The sequence below is a fragment of the Macaca thibetana genome, chromosome 5, assembly GCF_024542745.1.
Source record: "Macaca thibetana thibetana isolate TM-01 chromosome 5, ASM2454274v1, whole genome shotgun sequence".
Taxonomy (NCBI): Eukaryota; Metazoa; Chordata; class Mammalia; order Primates; family Cercopithecidae; genus Macaca; species Macaca thibetana.
The window spans coordinates 145,334,693-145,350,739 of record NC_065582.1 but is presented as its reverse complement, the minus strand read 5'-3'; the positions used below and the strand labels follow the sequence as shown (position 1 = coordinate 145,350,739).

Sequence of the window (16,047 nt, the reverse complement as noted above, 5' to 3'; positions counted from 1 at the left end):
GTTGGAGTGCAGTGACGCAATCTTGGCTCACTGTAACCTCCGTCTCCCAGGTTGAGGCAATTCTCCTGCCTCAGCCTCCTGAGTAGCTGAGATTACAGGTGTGCATTATCAAACCTGGTTGATTTTTGTATTTTTAGTAGAGATGGGGTTTTGCCATGTTGGCCAGGCTGGTCTCATACTCCCTGACCTCAACCTCAGGTGATCCACCCGTTTTGGCCTCCCAAAGTGCTAAGATTACAGGTGTTAGCCACGATGCCCAGCCAGGTCTAGTATTTTAAACACAACCACCATCACCATCACCACCAACACCAAACAATACAGGAATAAAAATGCTTCCACTCTGGAATCCCAGCTGATACAGGTAATCACTGGTAATATGCACGATTTATATTGAAACTCATGTTACTGAAACTTTTGATTAATTCTGGAACCTATTATTCAAACAAAATCTTACAGAGATTTGATATCTTCTTTTCTTTTCTTCTTTCTTGTAGAGATGGGATCTCACTTTGTTGCCTAGGTGGCCTTCATCTCCTCCTGGCTTCTAGCAATCCTGCCTTGGCCTCCCAAAGTGTTGGGATTACAGGCATGAGCCACTGCGCCAAGCCTGAGATTTGATTTAATATTTTCTTTTCTTTTCTTTTTTAAAAATAAGCATGTAATAATAATTACTGCCTCCCTGCTAGTGAATAGCTCTGGCTCAGCAGTTCTCAACTGTGGCTACACATTAGAATTATTTGGGAACTTTTGATTTAAAATGATCTGGATCAGGGCCTGAGCATTGTTATTTTATAGACGTTTTCCCCCGAGTGATTGCAATGTACAGCCAGGGTGGAGAACACAGCAGATGACAAAACAAGTGAGTAAGTTGTACTGGGTAATACTGGCAGATCTAAGATTTAAAACTTGTTTGAATGATTATGTGGGGGTGTGTGAAGCGATGTGCATCCTGGGAATACAGTTATATTTTTTCTGCCAACAACATCATTCCTAGTTCACATGATGGAATAAAATAATCAGTATTTTATGGTGCACTCTAAAGAGTAGTAGAATGTTCTAGATACCTGAGCAAATTTGACCACAGCTTCTTTAGGAGAATCATATTTTCTGCACTGAATCACAGATATCCCTGAGTGTAAAGTCACATCACAATCAGTCATTCTCCTTTGTATGAATGTCCTCATTTATTCATTTATTCACTAAACAGATCTTGAACACTTACTGTGTGCCAGGTAGGTACATTTAATGTCCAAGGCACTAAATGCCAGACACTGAATGCCCAAGGAAGAACTTAACCTTATTCTTAACCTAATATCTTAATATAGATTCTAGCACCAAGTCAGTGATTCTCTGTCCCATAGAGGAGACAAACAGGTGCACAAAAGTGGAGGCCAAGATAAGGAAACTTAAATAACTGTAGAGCACAGCACCAACCAATCAGAGCAGACCCAGTCACAGTAGTGCCCACCATGGTGAATACTGGCTGTCTGTCAGCTCCAAGTATTGGTAATACCAAGTGCAATGTTTTAAACACCTAAAGAGGAATGTAAACAAGAGGGAGCAGAGAGAAGGGAACCACTTTTATAATTCCAAATTCATGTTTCCCTCGCAGAGGGAGCTGAATTGGTGTGGTTGGCTATACCAGTTTTCCATCCCGTCCTGTATACATACCCCTTGCCACGTGACTGCAGTTCTTCTCCCTGAAGAGGTGGAGTCTGTTTCCTGACTCCTTGGATGTGGGCAGGCCCTCTGACTTGCTTTGGCCAGTAGAATGCAGCAGAAGTGATGAGGTACCCGTTCCAAGCTTAGGCTGTAAGACACCTTGGGTAATTCTGCTTGTTCTTGCTCCTCTGTCATCACTGTGACAAGATGCCCGAGATAGCCTGCTGGAGGATGAGAGACCTGGACAAAGCCAAGTTGCCCCTCTTGCCCCAGACAAAGCTGTCCTAGATCAGCTAATAGCCAGCCAGCACCTACAGTGAAGTTTCTCAGCAGAAGCACTTTGCCGTTAGGGGTTGGATCATTGTTTGTTTTGGGGAGTTGTTCATTTTAGGATGGTTAGCATCATCCCTGGCCTCTACTCACCGGATCACAGTATTATGCCGCCTGCCAAAGGTATGACAACCAAAAATGTCTCCAGACATTGCCAAATGCCCCCCGAGGGGCAAAACAGCCTCTGGTTGAGAACTTATGCTCCAAACTTATGAGTGTGTCCAGCTAAGATCAGCAGCGCTACCTAGTTTCTGACCGCAGATACATGAGCAGTAAATGCCTAGTGTTGTTTACCACTGAAGCGTGTGGTTATTTGTCTCATAGCATTGTTGTGGAATAGGTAGCTAATACAGTGATCAAAAACATGGAAACATGGAAGTGGGAGATGGAACTGGACAATTGGAAGTAGTTCAGTTGGGTGGGAACTTGACAAGTAGATTTGTAGGTGGAGTTGGGTTAGTGTGAAGTACAGAAGAGGCTAGAAAGCTAGGGTAGGCTGTATCCATGGAGACTTTAGGTGCCTTGGCATGAATTGGGGACTTGGTTATTCATGGGCAGGGGGAGGGGTGCTGTCAGAGGTTTTAGTTATGTATTTATAGCTGAGGAAAAAGGGTTATCAGTCTGTACTGTAGGCAGCGGTAGGGAGGGGGAATTGGAAGCAGGAGGGAAGGCTCTGCAGTAGTTCGGTTGATTCGTACATAAGGCCTGAATTAGGGAATTGGGAGAATGATCATAGGTGTGGAAAGGAGGGGAGGGCTCTGAGGCACGTTTGGTGTAAAATGGATACAACTTGGTAACCTGTACATTGCTACCTTTGCATATTTGGTTTCCCCTGTCTCAAAGGCTCCCTCTTCTCCAGTGGTGCTCTACTCAACCGTCAATACTCAGTTCAACCCTCGGGGAAGTCTTTTTGCTAGTCTTCCATGTCTTGTGAAGGCAGAGTTTATATGGCTATATGGCTGTCACCTTTGTTTTTTTGATACAGAGTCTCGCTACCATCGCCCAGCCTGGAGTGCAGTGGTGCAATCTCGGCTCACTGCAGCCTCCACCACCTGGGCTCAAGCAGTCCTCCCACCTCAGCCACCCAAGTAGCTGGGACTGCAGGTGCATGCCAGCACCTGGTTATCTTTTGGTATTTTTTAAGAGGTGGGGTCTTGCCACATTAGCCAGGCTGGTCTTAAGCTCCTGGGCTCAAGTGATTCACCTGCCTCAGCCTCCCAAAGTGTTGGGATTACAGATGTGAACCACTATGCCCAGCCATGCTAATCTTTTTATCATTGAATTGTCCATCTTATATTTGAACTAATAATCAGTTGTAAGTCTGTCTCTTCCATATTGTTAGCTGCTAATTCACTTATTAAGCACGCTTTCTATGTTTGGCCTGGTGGTAGGTGCTTGGGACACAGTGGTGAGTTAGAGAGATATAATTGCTGATTTCTTGAAGCATATGGTCTAGTCTCCCCACTAGATAAACAGGCAATTACTGTACATGCTGTAATGGGGGAAGTAAAGAAGGGTTTAGGAACATACAGGACAGACAGCCTGGAATGTGTGGGTGCCAGTGAAGACCTCATGAGAGCAAAGTGATGAAGGGGTAGGATGTGGTGTAGGGAGGAGTTAAAACCAGGGAACTGTGGGCTTTGTGGCTCTGGATTAAGAGAAAACGGCACATTTGAGGAAAAGAAGAAAATTCAACATCATTGTAAAGGGTCTTGTAAACTATGATCAGAGCTGTGTTGGGAAAAATCACTGATTGATTTTCAATCCTGCTGCAGAACAGAACCATTGTATGGTGCTTTTAATAGTAGAGAGACCTGGGCCCCACTCCAAGCCTGTTTAATTACTATGACCAGAGCATGTGGCTCGGAGATACACACACACACACACACACACACATATACACACACACACTATATATATATATGTATGTGTATGTATGTATTTAAGGCTCCGTAGGTGATTCTGGTGTGTGACCAGGGTTGAGAGCTATAGGGCTACGTGGAGAGCAAGAACTAGAGTAGAGGAGCAAGACTGGAGGCAGGGACACCAGAGAGACAAAGAGTAATCCAGGTGGTGATTATGGAAGTTCAACCCAGAGTAGTTCAAGTGGGACTGGAGAAAGCATGTATAGATTAAGAGATATTAGGAGTTAGAACACATAGCACTTAAGGTTGATTGAATGTAGGGGCCTGGAGGGGCGCAGTTCAAGAAAGGCTCCCAGTTTCCGGCACACCCACGGAGTGGAAGGTTGTGCTTGTCACTGATCTAGGAAATGTTAGAGGAGGAGCAGTTATTTAATGAGAAAGGTAAGGTTTTTAGGTTTTAGGTGAGTTTGAGATGCTCGTGGAACCTCCAAATAGCATTGTCCATTAGTTTATTGACTATAAGAGTCTGGAGTTCAGGAGATGTATCTAGCCCGGGGAACTATAGGTCAGCACCGTCCATCTTACTTACACTGGAGCCCATGAAAATGAATGAAATTGACCAGGGAGCAGGTGAAAAGTAAAAAGAGAACTGTGAAGAATAACATTTAAGGGATGAATAGAAAGAGGAACCTGCAGAGAAACTGAGATAGGGAAGTCAGAAATGTGGACAGTTAAGTGGGAGAACTCCTAGTTGTTAAATGTTGAAGACAACTAATAGTATCAGAAGCTAAGGCAAGAGGAGTTTTCAAGAAGGAAGGGAGGAACACAATTGTCAGATGCTGCCAGGAAGGTAAATAAGGAACTGAAAAGTGACTGCTGAATATGGCTGAAAAGGTTGTTAGAGATCTAGGCTGGAGTCATTTCAGTGGAATGGTGGGGCAGAAGCCAGACTGCAGGGGGCTGAACAGTGAGTAGGAGGTGAGAGGGGTTAGACAGGGAGGGGTCCTTCACATTACGTCCTACTTTCTTGGCCATCACAGAATCCTCAACAGTCAATAAACTTTGAATAAGTGAAAGTGTGGGTATTGGAAGAGTAAGGATTAAGTTGATGCAACATTTTTAGCCTGACTGGTTGGGCACATGGCAGTGGCATTTGCTGAGATTTGAAGCAAAACCAGAAGAAAGGGCTGAGCTTGGTTTTGTGTGTTAGATATGCAAAGGAGAAGATGCTAAGTGTAGTTGTAGATATACTAAGTTTGGTGCTCTTTTTCTGATTATTCTGTAAGTATAGCATTGTCTTCAAAGTCACTCCAAATACTACCAAGTATTACTTGGTGTTGATCAGAAGTAGGATTTCCCCTCAACTTTGTATGCTTGAAAACGTGATAGAACTTGAAAAAAAGAGGAAATATAGGAATTTAAGAAAAAAGTCTGAACAGCATCATTTGGGGATATAAGTGAAGCAGAACTGATAGAAAGGGGAACACATCCTCTTTGCCTGAGGAAGTTGGACTAGTTCTACCTCTGTTATGGCATTTAAAAATTGTATATTTAATTTTTCAGTGTATTTAACTTCTCTTTGTCCTCTTGAAGTTGGGAACATTCGGTGGTACTCTGAACCAGTGGATAATTGTGACCTGGCGCTGTGCCTCTTGGGCCAGCTTTTGTTTCCTTAATGAATGCACTTCCTTCATCTGTTAGTGATAAGCAGGCAAGTGAAGAATTCTTATCTGCATCTATGGATTGAACATCTGTTTCTATTCCACTGTGTTTCAGTTTTAACTTCTTTGCTTAGAAATTAATGTGAGCAAGTGAGCCTCCTCTTTTGTAAAGTCATTTTGGATTGAGAGTATTTGTTATCTGAGCATTTTATATGCATTAAATTGATAATTTAGAATTTTTTCTAATATTTTGAGTGATGCAGAAATCATCATCATGGGTTCTCTTAAATGCCTGTGACAGTGGGTTTATTAAAAAAATGTAATTTGTGCATGGAGATTATTGGAGGGATACCAAATTTATCCTATGGGTGTTCAATTTTGTCAGAGAGTTATGATAAATTTTATTCTGCATATTAAAAATGTTCAAGAAAGGAAAGCAAAAAATCACCATGGCAACTCAGTAGAATACCATTATTTTGTTTTTCTGAAAGGAAAATTCTAAATCTGAGTAATGAGGTATGAGAAAAGAGCAGTGCAGATTGTGTCTCTGGCTTCCAGGAAGTGAGCTCATAAAAGAATGGATTTGATGCCCTGGGTGACTCAGTGTTATTTAGGGCCCCATTTCTTTTTTCTCATAAGGAAGAGCTATAAAAAGGTGGCATATATATTGACACTACTAAAACAGATCTGCCAAAGAGCCTGTTGAATTTTTCTTTATTATGCAACTTTTTGGAGCCAACTGTAAGTGTCAAGGCTGAGAATGAATGGAGAGCTGTAGGGGTTGGTGGGGGAAGGTTCTTAAGATGTCATCACACCACTTTTGACACTTCAACACTGAAAGAGTGCTACTAGGGTGAGTTTGATTAGAATGATTCTGGCAGAGTGTCAAAAAAGAAACAATACATAGTCAATGAATTGATACATTGATCAGTAGTAAAAAGTAGAATCAAGCCATGTACCATTTTTGTAGAGAGACTAGTGGGCAGATCAGTTGTCAACACGGCATCCAGTTGTAGCACCAAACTGGTCATCTAGAACTCAGTGTCTGACCTGTAAATCGTTGCTATTTCAGGGCTTCTGTTACCCCTCTTGGGGAAGCACCAAAGGACCTACAGGAGCATCAGTATTCCATAGAGGAGGGATGAAGTGCTCAGGCATAGACCTGACTGACAAGGCTGGAAGTAGCTTGGGAAAGTTACTTAACCTCTCCAAACATCAGTTTTCTTATCTATGAAATGGTTATGGTTATAATACCTATCTGATAGGGTTGTTTTCAGGAATACATGAGTTAATATATGTAAAACATTAAAAGAAATGCCTGAAACATAGTAAGCACCAATTATTAGCTCTAATTATTGAAGAATCTACAAGTGATGCTTTTTTTGGCTGTGACTTTTCTAAATTGGATATGTTTATGAAATGGACAGGCAAACAATTACTTTTTGTTGTTGTTCTTTGGTAATTACTTTGTAATAAGTTAAAATGGGATGGATATAAATGGGGAGGGGATATATTGAAACCCAATTTTCAGTCGCATGGCGTCATGTGGGATACTGAGAGATAACTGACACATGGAACATTCTGGTCTGTAGCATTTAGGGAAAATACGGATATTTAGCAAAGATGTATCTAAGGGACAGCCTGGGTAACTTATCAGTTCAAGAGTGAGGTTTCTGATGTGCATGACATCCAGGGGTGAGATTTCTGCTGTTATATGGTAGGAAAAGGAATTGCATGCTATTTTCTTTAATTGTTTTTAGCCAAAGTAACTGTTATAGCTGTATGCTATGGTAAAACACTGCAGCTTTTGGTTGTTAGGAAACCATTGGGTTATCTGGGCTCTTCTTTTTCCCAAGTTCTGAAGATGAAGAGCTGACTATCAGAAGGTACAAAAAGAATAAAACAGTTTGTGACTTCTGAGACAAAAATTGTTATCCATAACAATAAATACTCATGTATACTGTATTTTTTAAAGTTAAACAATATTTATTTTCATTTGTCTTATTAGAAATGATGAAAATACAGAAAATGAGGATGTACAGATAATGTACATGAGAGTGAGATGTATGAGAATGTACAGAAAACATACATGAGAACATATACTGTTCTGTACGTAGAATGTACATAGAATGTTTGTACATTCATTCATAATACTTTTGCACAGAAATCTACTTACATGAACATTTTCTGGGTACATACACATTGATGTAAATGGGATTCATATGCTTTCTATGTTAAAGTACATTATAAATACATTTACTTTACAGTGAATATACATCTCCTATATAATTGAGCAATTCATAAAGTAATCAAAGGATAGACCAAAAAAAGTATTGAATCATTATTCTTTATCAACGTGTAGATTATTTCCAATTTTTATGAACATGTTCTTAAGTAACAGGACTGGGCACTTGCCAGCCAGGCAGAACAGTGAGCCTCCTTCAACCTAAAGGTTTATTTATTTTAACAGAGCCAAGGCAGCAGCTTCTCTGTGCATATGTACCTCTGGGAAGATTGTTTTCTGATGAAGGCATGGTTTCATTCAGCATTTGATGACAGATCCACACCAGTTTAGTGAAAGAGATATAGTCATGTTCAGTGATGCACCAAGGAAGGGCAGGTTATTACCTTGGAAGTCTACATTTGGCAACTATTTCACAAATTTTGTCAGTCAAAACTTGATATGAAGATTCTTAAAAATTTAACTTGGCCAGGCATAGTGGCTCAATGCCTGTAATCCTAGCACTTTGGGAGGCCGACGCAGGTGGATCACCTGAGCTCAGGAGTTTGAGACCAGCCTGGGCAACATGTGAAACCCTGCCTCTACTAAAAATACAAAAATTAGCCAGGTGTGGTGGTGCATGCCTATAATCCCAGCTACTCAGGAGGCTGAGGCAGGAGAATCGCTTGAACCCAAGAGGCAGAGGCTGCAATGAGCTGAGATCATGCCACAGCACTCCAGCCTGGGCGCAAGACTCTGTCTCAAAAAAAAAGTTAACTTACCATAGACCCAGTAATTCTACTTTTAGTAGCTACCTTAGAGAATTGAAAACATATGTACCTACAAAAACTTGGTCATGAGTGTTTCTGGAAGCATTATTCATAATAGCCCAAAAGTGGGAACAGCCCAAATGTCTATGAATGGTGAAGGAATAAAGGTGGTATATCCATACAATGGAATACTCTACTATTTGGCAATTAAAAGGAATGAACTACCAAACCTCAAAAACATTATGCTAAGTGAAAGAAACCAGATGCGAAAGACTGTAGATTGTGTTATTCCATTTATATGTGATGTCCAGAAAAGGCAGATCTATAGAGACAGAAAACAGAGTTGCCTGGGCTACAGATGGGTGTAATGATTAACTGCTCATGGGCAGGAGGAATCTATTGGGGATGATGGAAATATTCTAAAACTCATTTGTAGTGATGGTTGCACAATTCTATAAATTCACTAAAACTTATGGAATTGGACTTTTACAATGGGCGAATTTTGTAGTATGCAGGTTATGCATCCATAAAGCTTTTTTTTTTTTTTTTTTTGAGACAGAGTTTCACTCTTGTCACCCAGGCTGGAGTGCAATGGAACGATTGTGGCTCACTGTAACCTCCGCCTCCCAGGTTCAAGTGATTCTCCTGCCTCAGCTTCCCGAGTAGCTGGGATTACAGGCACCCCCCACCATGCCCAGCTAATTTTTGTATTTTTACTAGAGACGAGGTTTTGCCATTTGACCAGGCTGGTCTCGAACTCCAGGCCTCAGGTGATCCACCAGCCTCGGCCTCCCAGAGTGCTGGGATTACAGGCGTGAGCCACTACAACCGGCCCATAAAGCTGTTTTTTTAAACATAACAAATGGTATTTGATATTAAAACATTGAAAAGGAAATTGATAAGATATCTATAGTACTTTTGTGTTTTTTGACTGGGAGGAGGCCAAAGTGCAACTTTCTTTGGTCATCTCATATCCTGATTCCTCTGACACCAGCTGCCTCTCCCATACCACCTAAATTTGACCCCAGTGAGATCAAGGTTGTATATCTGAGGTGAACCAGTGGCAAAATCAGAGCCATGTCTGCCCCTGGCCTCTAAGATCAGCCCCCTGGGTCTTTCCCCATCAAGGTTGGTGAGGACATTGCCAAGGCAACCAGTGGTTGGAAATGTCTGAGGATTACAGTGAAACTGATCAGGCCCAATTTGAGGTGGTACCTTATACCTCTGCCCTCATCATCAGAGCACTCAAGAAACTATCAAGAGGTAGAAATAGAAAAATAAACTCAGTAGAAATATCACTTTTGATGAGATTGTCATCAATTTGATGAGATTGACAAATATGGTACCGATCTTTAGCCAGAGAACTCTCTGGAATCATTAGAGAGATCCTGGGGACTGCCCCGTCTGTTGGCTGCAGTTGTTGATGGCCACCACCCTCATGACATCGTAGATGACATCAACAGTGACATGGTGGAATGCACAGCTAGTTAAGTAGTACAAAGGAAAATATTTCAGTGAAGATCATTTGACAAGCAACCAGCCAACCAAACAAACAAACAAAAGGACATCAACAGAAGTTCCCAACCTGCCTGCTCATCAGAATCTCTTGGGAAATAAAATTAAATAAAAAAAGAGTCCTGGGCCTGACCTCAGCCTTAGGATTCCTGTTTTCAATGATCTTCCTAGATTATGGGCTAGTCAGGTTGGAAACCACTGCTTTTTTGTGAGCCATTGCTCCAGATCCTAAACTATTCTGAAAAATACCAAGACAGACGTAGTCAACAGGTGCTGATTTCACCTTCCCTTCTGGTGTGAGCTAAATAGATGTCAAATCCCCTGCCTCCCCATGGTTTACCTTGAAAGCCTTTCTTCTCCTACTTAAAGCTAGACTTGGTGCTTCTTTGCGTTCACCTTAAGGAATTGACTCACTGCAGAAGCATCAGCAGCACCGTTTTTTAAAAAAAACTGGAGAGACAAAAAAGTATTAGCTGCAGAGCAAACAACATTCCTGCCCTCTCAATTTCTAGGTGCTCTTTCCTGTGACCCTTCTGCCATCTTGCTGTCCTGTGCCTCTCACTCCACTACTTTCTGAAGCTTGGGTGCCCCTGTGTGGTCCAATCTTCGCTCTACCTGCATCTCTGGGGGTGGGGAGGGGGGACGGAGAGAGAGAGAGAGCAAGCGATAGTGAGCTCTGGGGGTAGCCTCTCTGCCTCCCTGGAATTCTGGGGAGTACAGTTTTCTTTATCTTGTTGATGAGTTATTGTTTGTTTCTTCTGTGTTTATGTGTTCCGCTTAGTTCAACTCAAGTCAACAAATAGTTCCAGAGTGAATGTAGTGCGTGAGGTCTGCCATGCATGGTGTGCGATGTTACCAAGAGATGCATTATCAGATGGTATGAAGGCACCTAGGCTTTGACAATTAGGGTTGCCAGATTTAGCAAAGAAAAATACATGATGCCCAGTTAGATTTGAATTTCAAATGAATAACAGAATTTTTATTGTAAACATATCACTTTATCTGAAATTAGAATCTAACATTGTACCCTCTATTTTATTGGACATTCCTAAAGTTTCCGTCAGATCTGGCTTTTCCTTTTGGCTTTTCCACTTGAACAGTTAGGTACTCAGTAGGTTACTTAACATCTGCAAACTTTGGTTTCCTTAATTAAGGCAAATATTACCTATAAGTGTGGGCTTCCTTCCTTCTCAGTGGACTCCAAGCTCATGGGGAACAGTGGTTAGCCCTGTGTGCCAAGTTTAGAACTTATGCTTACATTTTATTGTCTGGAATATAATCAGATGGCCACACCTAGCTCTAAGAGTGGCTTGGATATGGTCCTTATTCTGGGCAGCCACGTGCCTAAAGTGCCAATTAGGGATTCTCTTATGTGGGAAGAACTCGGGAACAATTAACAGTCTTCGCCACACATTTTTTTTTTTTTCTGTCTGCAATGCTGTTAAATAAATGCTATTGATTAAACACATTTAATGGAATAAAGGCCCCTACCCAATTGCAACAAATCAAGAAATTGTTTGGATCACTGCCAAGGATATAGAGTAGGGGATTATTCTTGGATTCAACTCACTAGCTGACCTGTCCTGCCATATTGGAAAAATATTTTAATCCTTAAGTGCTCTAGCTTTTTCATTTGTGTGAAGTCTGTGTTGACTGGGGTCACAGACATAATTACATTGTATAGCTGGTTACTGATCCAATTATTGGCAGTTTCAAAATGTGCCACCTGGATTTTATACACCTTCTATTTTCTTGGTGACTGAGTTAAAGTAGAGGTGTATTTTTGCAGAAATTAGGTTCTAACGTCAGCACATAGAACAAACATTGTGTATAGTTAAAATTACTGAATGTGGGCTGATACAGTGACTCACTTCTAACAGACTGACTAGGGAAAGGGAAAATAATAACTTTACAGTAGAGAAATCTGGCAGACACCACCTTATCAAGTATTCAAGATTAACCTTCCCAACAAGTCATGGTGCTTCATGTGCCCTCTGAAGAGCACTTCATCTCTGTGGTATTCTTTCCCCAAATCTGTGCCCCAGATTAGTCATGACATAGTATCAGACAAGCCCAAACTGAGGGACATTCTACAAAACATCCAACCAAGCACCGTTCAAAAGTGTCAAGGTCGTTAAAAGCAAGCAAAGACTGAGAAGCTCTCACAGATTGATGGAGACTAAGGGGTCATGATAATTAAATACAATAGGGACATCAGTGGAAACACTGGTGAAATCCAAGTAAACTCTGTAGTTAATAGTGTTGTAGCAATGTCAATTTCTTAGTTTTTATAAATGCACTATGGTTAGATAAGATGTTAATATTAGAGGAAGCTGGATAAAGAACATATGAGAACTCTCTTTGTAACTTTTCTTAAATCTAAAGTTATTGCAAAAAAATTTTTTTTAAAACTACTCCTGAAATTCTCTTGAAAATGCCTTATGTTGTGAATGAGAACCATGTGACACCTTGAAAGAAGCTTAACATGTCCGGTTTTCTTCCAGCATTAGGGCAGATTACCGTTTTCTTAATAGGTATTTAACTCGGATTTTTCTGGTGCTGGTAATAGAGCAGTGAGAAAACAGTTAAAAAAATCTCTGCCCTCCTAGAGCTTACATTCTAGTAGGGATGTAATAAAATAAATAAGCAAAATGTACTATATGTAAAATAGTATTAAGTGCTATGGAAAAAATAAAGCAGGAAAGAAAGTAAGTATTGGAGGATTGATAAAAGTTTAGAGGTTCAAAGATGTCCTCCCTAAGAAGATGACTTTAATGTAAAGACATGAAGGAAGTGAGAAAGAGAGCCGCATCAAACAAACACAACAGTAAAGCATCCCAGATAGAGGAAATAGTGTGTACAAAGGTCCTGAGACAGCACTTGCCTGGTATATCTGAAGAACAGCAAGGGATGCTGTTTGCTTAGTTGAACCACAGGTGGAGTAACTAGTTTTCATTTGGAGTCATGTTGTAGGAAAATTGTGTATCTTTGAATTATGCTCAGCTTGGTGAGTTGCTTACATTATGAGAGGCATGTGGGAACTCCACCTGACTGAAGGGGCAGTCTTCTTCCATCTCATCAAGGGTCATATGCTTATCCAGTGAAATGGAAGGCTAAACTCTCCACGCTATTGAAAATGTTATAGGCCAGGCACGGTGGCTCACACCTGTAATCCCAGCACTTTGGGAGGCCGAGGCAGGTGGATCACTCGAGGTCAGGAATTTGAGACCAGCCTGGGCAACATGGTGAAACCCCGTCTCTACAAAAAAATACAAAAATTAGCCTGGCATGGTGGCGCATGCCTATAGTCCCAGCTACTTGGGAGTCTGAGGCAGGAATCACTTGAATCTGGGAGGCGGAGGTTGCAGTGAGCCGAGATCGCACCACTGCACTCCAGCTTGGGTGACAGAGCAAGACTGTCTCAAAAAAGAAAATATTGTATCTCGGCCGGGCGCGGTGGCTCAAGCCTGTAATCCCAGCACTTTGGGAGGCCGAGACGGGCGGATCACGAGGTCAGGAGATCGAGACCATCCTGGCTAACATGGTGAAACCCCGTCTCTACTAAAAAAAAATACAAAAAACTAGCCGGGCGTGGTGGCGGGCGCCTGTAGTCCCAGCTACTCGGAGGCGGAGGCAGGAGAATGGCGTCAACCCGGGAGGCGGAGTTTGCAGTGAGCTGAGATCCGGCCACTGCACACCAGCCTACGCGAAAGAGCGAGACTCCCTCTCAAAAAAAAAAAGAAAAGAAAATGTTATATCTCTTTTATTTTTTGGTCGACCACATGTAATTTCTGTTGAATTTGTTAAAGGCAAAGAAAAGATGTTTACTTTATGTGCCGACTTTGTGATATGACCACAGAGCCCATTCATTATGAAGACATTGAATGTTGCTAGCAAAGGTTGACTTACTACCTGTTGGCTGCCCGTTGTCTCTGGCTTTCCTCACTGGATGCGTACTCTCCTACCTGCTCGGGAGGAAGTGGTCAGGAGGAGTGTGCTGTGTCTTTTTTCCCTTTGGTAGACAATGTGGCTTGCTGTTGCTGGTGGTAAATTATGATGGTTCTACTCTGCCCTTCATGAATGTCACTGTCATGGCAATAAAGTGTGCATTAGTAGAGCATGGGATTGTTGCACTCAGTTTTAGAATGTCCTTTGATAAAGAATTCCTTTATTATGGGTCCTAAAAGGCAATCTCTTTAAATGTACCTGGGCCACTTATATAGATGTGTGTTCCAGTTACTCATGTATAGCTAATTAGTCCCGTGATGGAGACTATATGGCTGAAAGCCTGCTAGAAATAAAAGAAAATGAGAGTTTCTGCTACAGAATAGAGCATTATAGTTTCACCTGGAGCTGTACTATCTTATAACAAATACCATGGCTTTAAAGCCATATAACAAAAGGAAAACACTTTCATCTTGACCTCTTTAACCTAAAAAATGTATCCCTCTCTTAATCATCTAGAATTGTATATATAAATATAAACTATAAAATTAGAAAGACCTGAAGATACTTGAATAAAAAGAAATAAAATTTTCTTTTATTCAACATGTATCTTTATCATCTGGCTCAGACTTTTCCATCTTTAGGAGACGTATAAAATGGAACCCTTTCAATTGAATTATCTCAGGAGCTCCTTTTACTGTGTCATTAGGAAAAATAACAATGTTTTGGGAATAACATAAAATATCCTTGTGTCTGAAGTATCTGGGTTTAAGTAGAAATTTTATATCATCTGGGGCAACTTTTTATTTTTGGGATTGAGTTCTTTGTCTATGTAAACTTAACTTTATGTAGTTTTAAAGTAACTACATAAAGAATTTTCCTTCCATTTCCATAGTGTGCTAGGCCAAAATTGGTTCTGTTTTCTGTATTATTGACAGTTTTGATTGAGTCCTACCATACCTTTCAGGGAAAATTGTTGAGTTGGTTGCTGTGGTACGTTAAGGAATGAGCACTTTCACTAGGACCCTGGTTGTGGTATTCTGATAGAATCAGAAGTTAGATTCTTGGGTTACACTTCAACCCTCCCAATGAAAAGGACTTTTTATTATACTATGAAATGAGAATGAAATATTCATTTGCTTGGAACCCGTTAAATTCTTAAATTTCATATAGGAGTTACAGAATAAAGACCTATTGTTAACTAAGGCTAATCTGAAAATCTCTATCATGCTTCTCTGCAAGCTGTAAAGCTGCGCAGCTGTGTTCTGGGTCTTGGTATTTAAAACCTTTGGATTTCCTGAGATTGGTAGTGGGAAGGAGTGTAGAAGTGAAAATGCCGAGGAAATTACTGCTCTTCTTGATCTGGGATTATAGGTACTTCTGTGACCTTTAATTCAAGATTCCTTATTATGAGTCACTTTAATGTTCCCCTGGAAATCACATGTTTTGGGGAACACCTAAACGGCTCTCTTCATTCTGTAATTGGGGAATATGTAGGGAAGGGTAGGTGATTCATAGAGCATCTTTCGTGGTGGAGGAATCTGAGTGCTTGGAGGCCTTGCAGCAGGAAGTGGCATTTACAAATGGTGCTCAGAACAAGAACACTGCCTGTGTCCATAGCCAAAAAGAAACTGAGGACCTAGCATGAGTTCCCATTAAAATCTGAGTCATTAAAGCTAAGTTAGCGGCTTCACTTTTTTCTTTGGCCAAAAGGACAAGACATACTGCTTGATATCTGAGAAACTGAACTGCAGATGAATTTAAAGATAGTATTGGGGTGCCCAGTTTCTCTTAAAAAGAAAAAAGAGGGGAAAGAGAACAGGCTTGTCTATGTTGTATGGTTCTTCAAATGTTAATTTTGCCAAAATAATTTGATTTGACTCCTTGAAGCTTACCTTGGAGAACTATAATTTGATAGACTATTCTCTACTTTTTTTTTTTTTTTTTTTTTTTTTTGAGACTGAGTCTGGCTCTGTCGCCCAGGCTGGAGTGTGGTGGCCGGATCTCAGCTCACTGCAAGCTCCGCCTCCCGGGTTCACGCCATTCTCCTGCCTCAGCCTCCCGAGTAGCTGGGACCA

At 41.1% G+C, this 16,047-nt stretch overlaps 1 protein-coding gene across 16 annotated transcripts in view; it reads left to right on the top strand.

Annotated features, from left to right (window-relative positions):
• LIMCH1 (LIM and calponin homology domains 1) overlaps nt 1-16,047 on the top strand; it is a 344,225-nt gene that overhangs the window by 18,873 nt on the left and 309,305 nt on the right. The window lies entirely within an intron of this gene.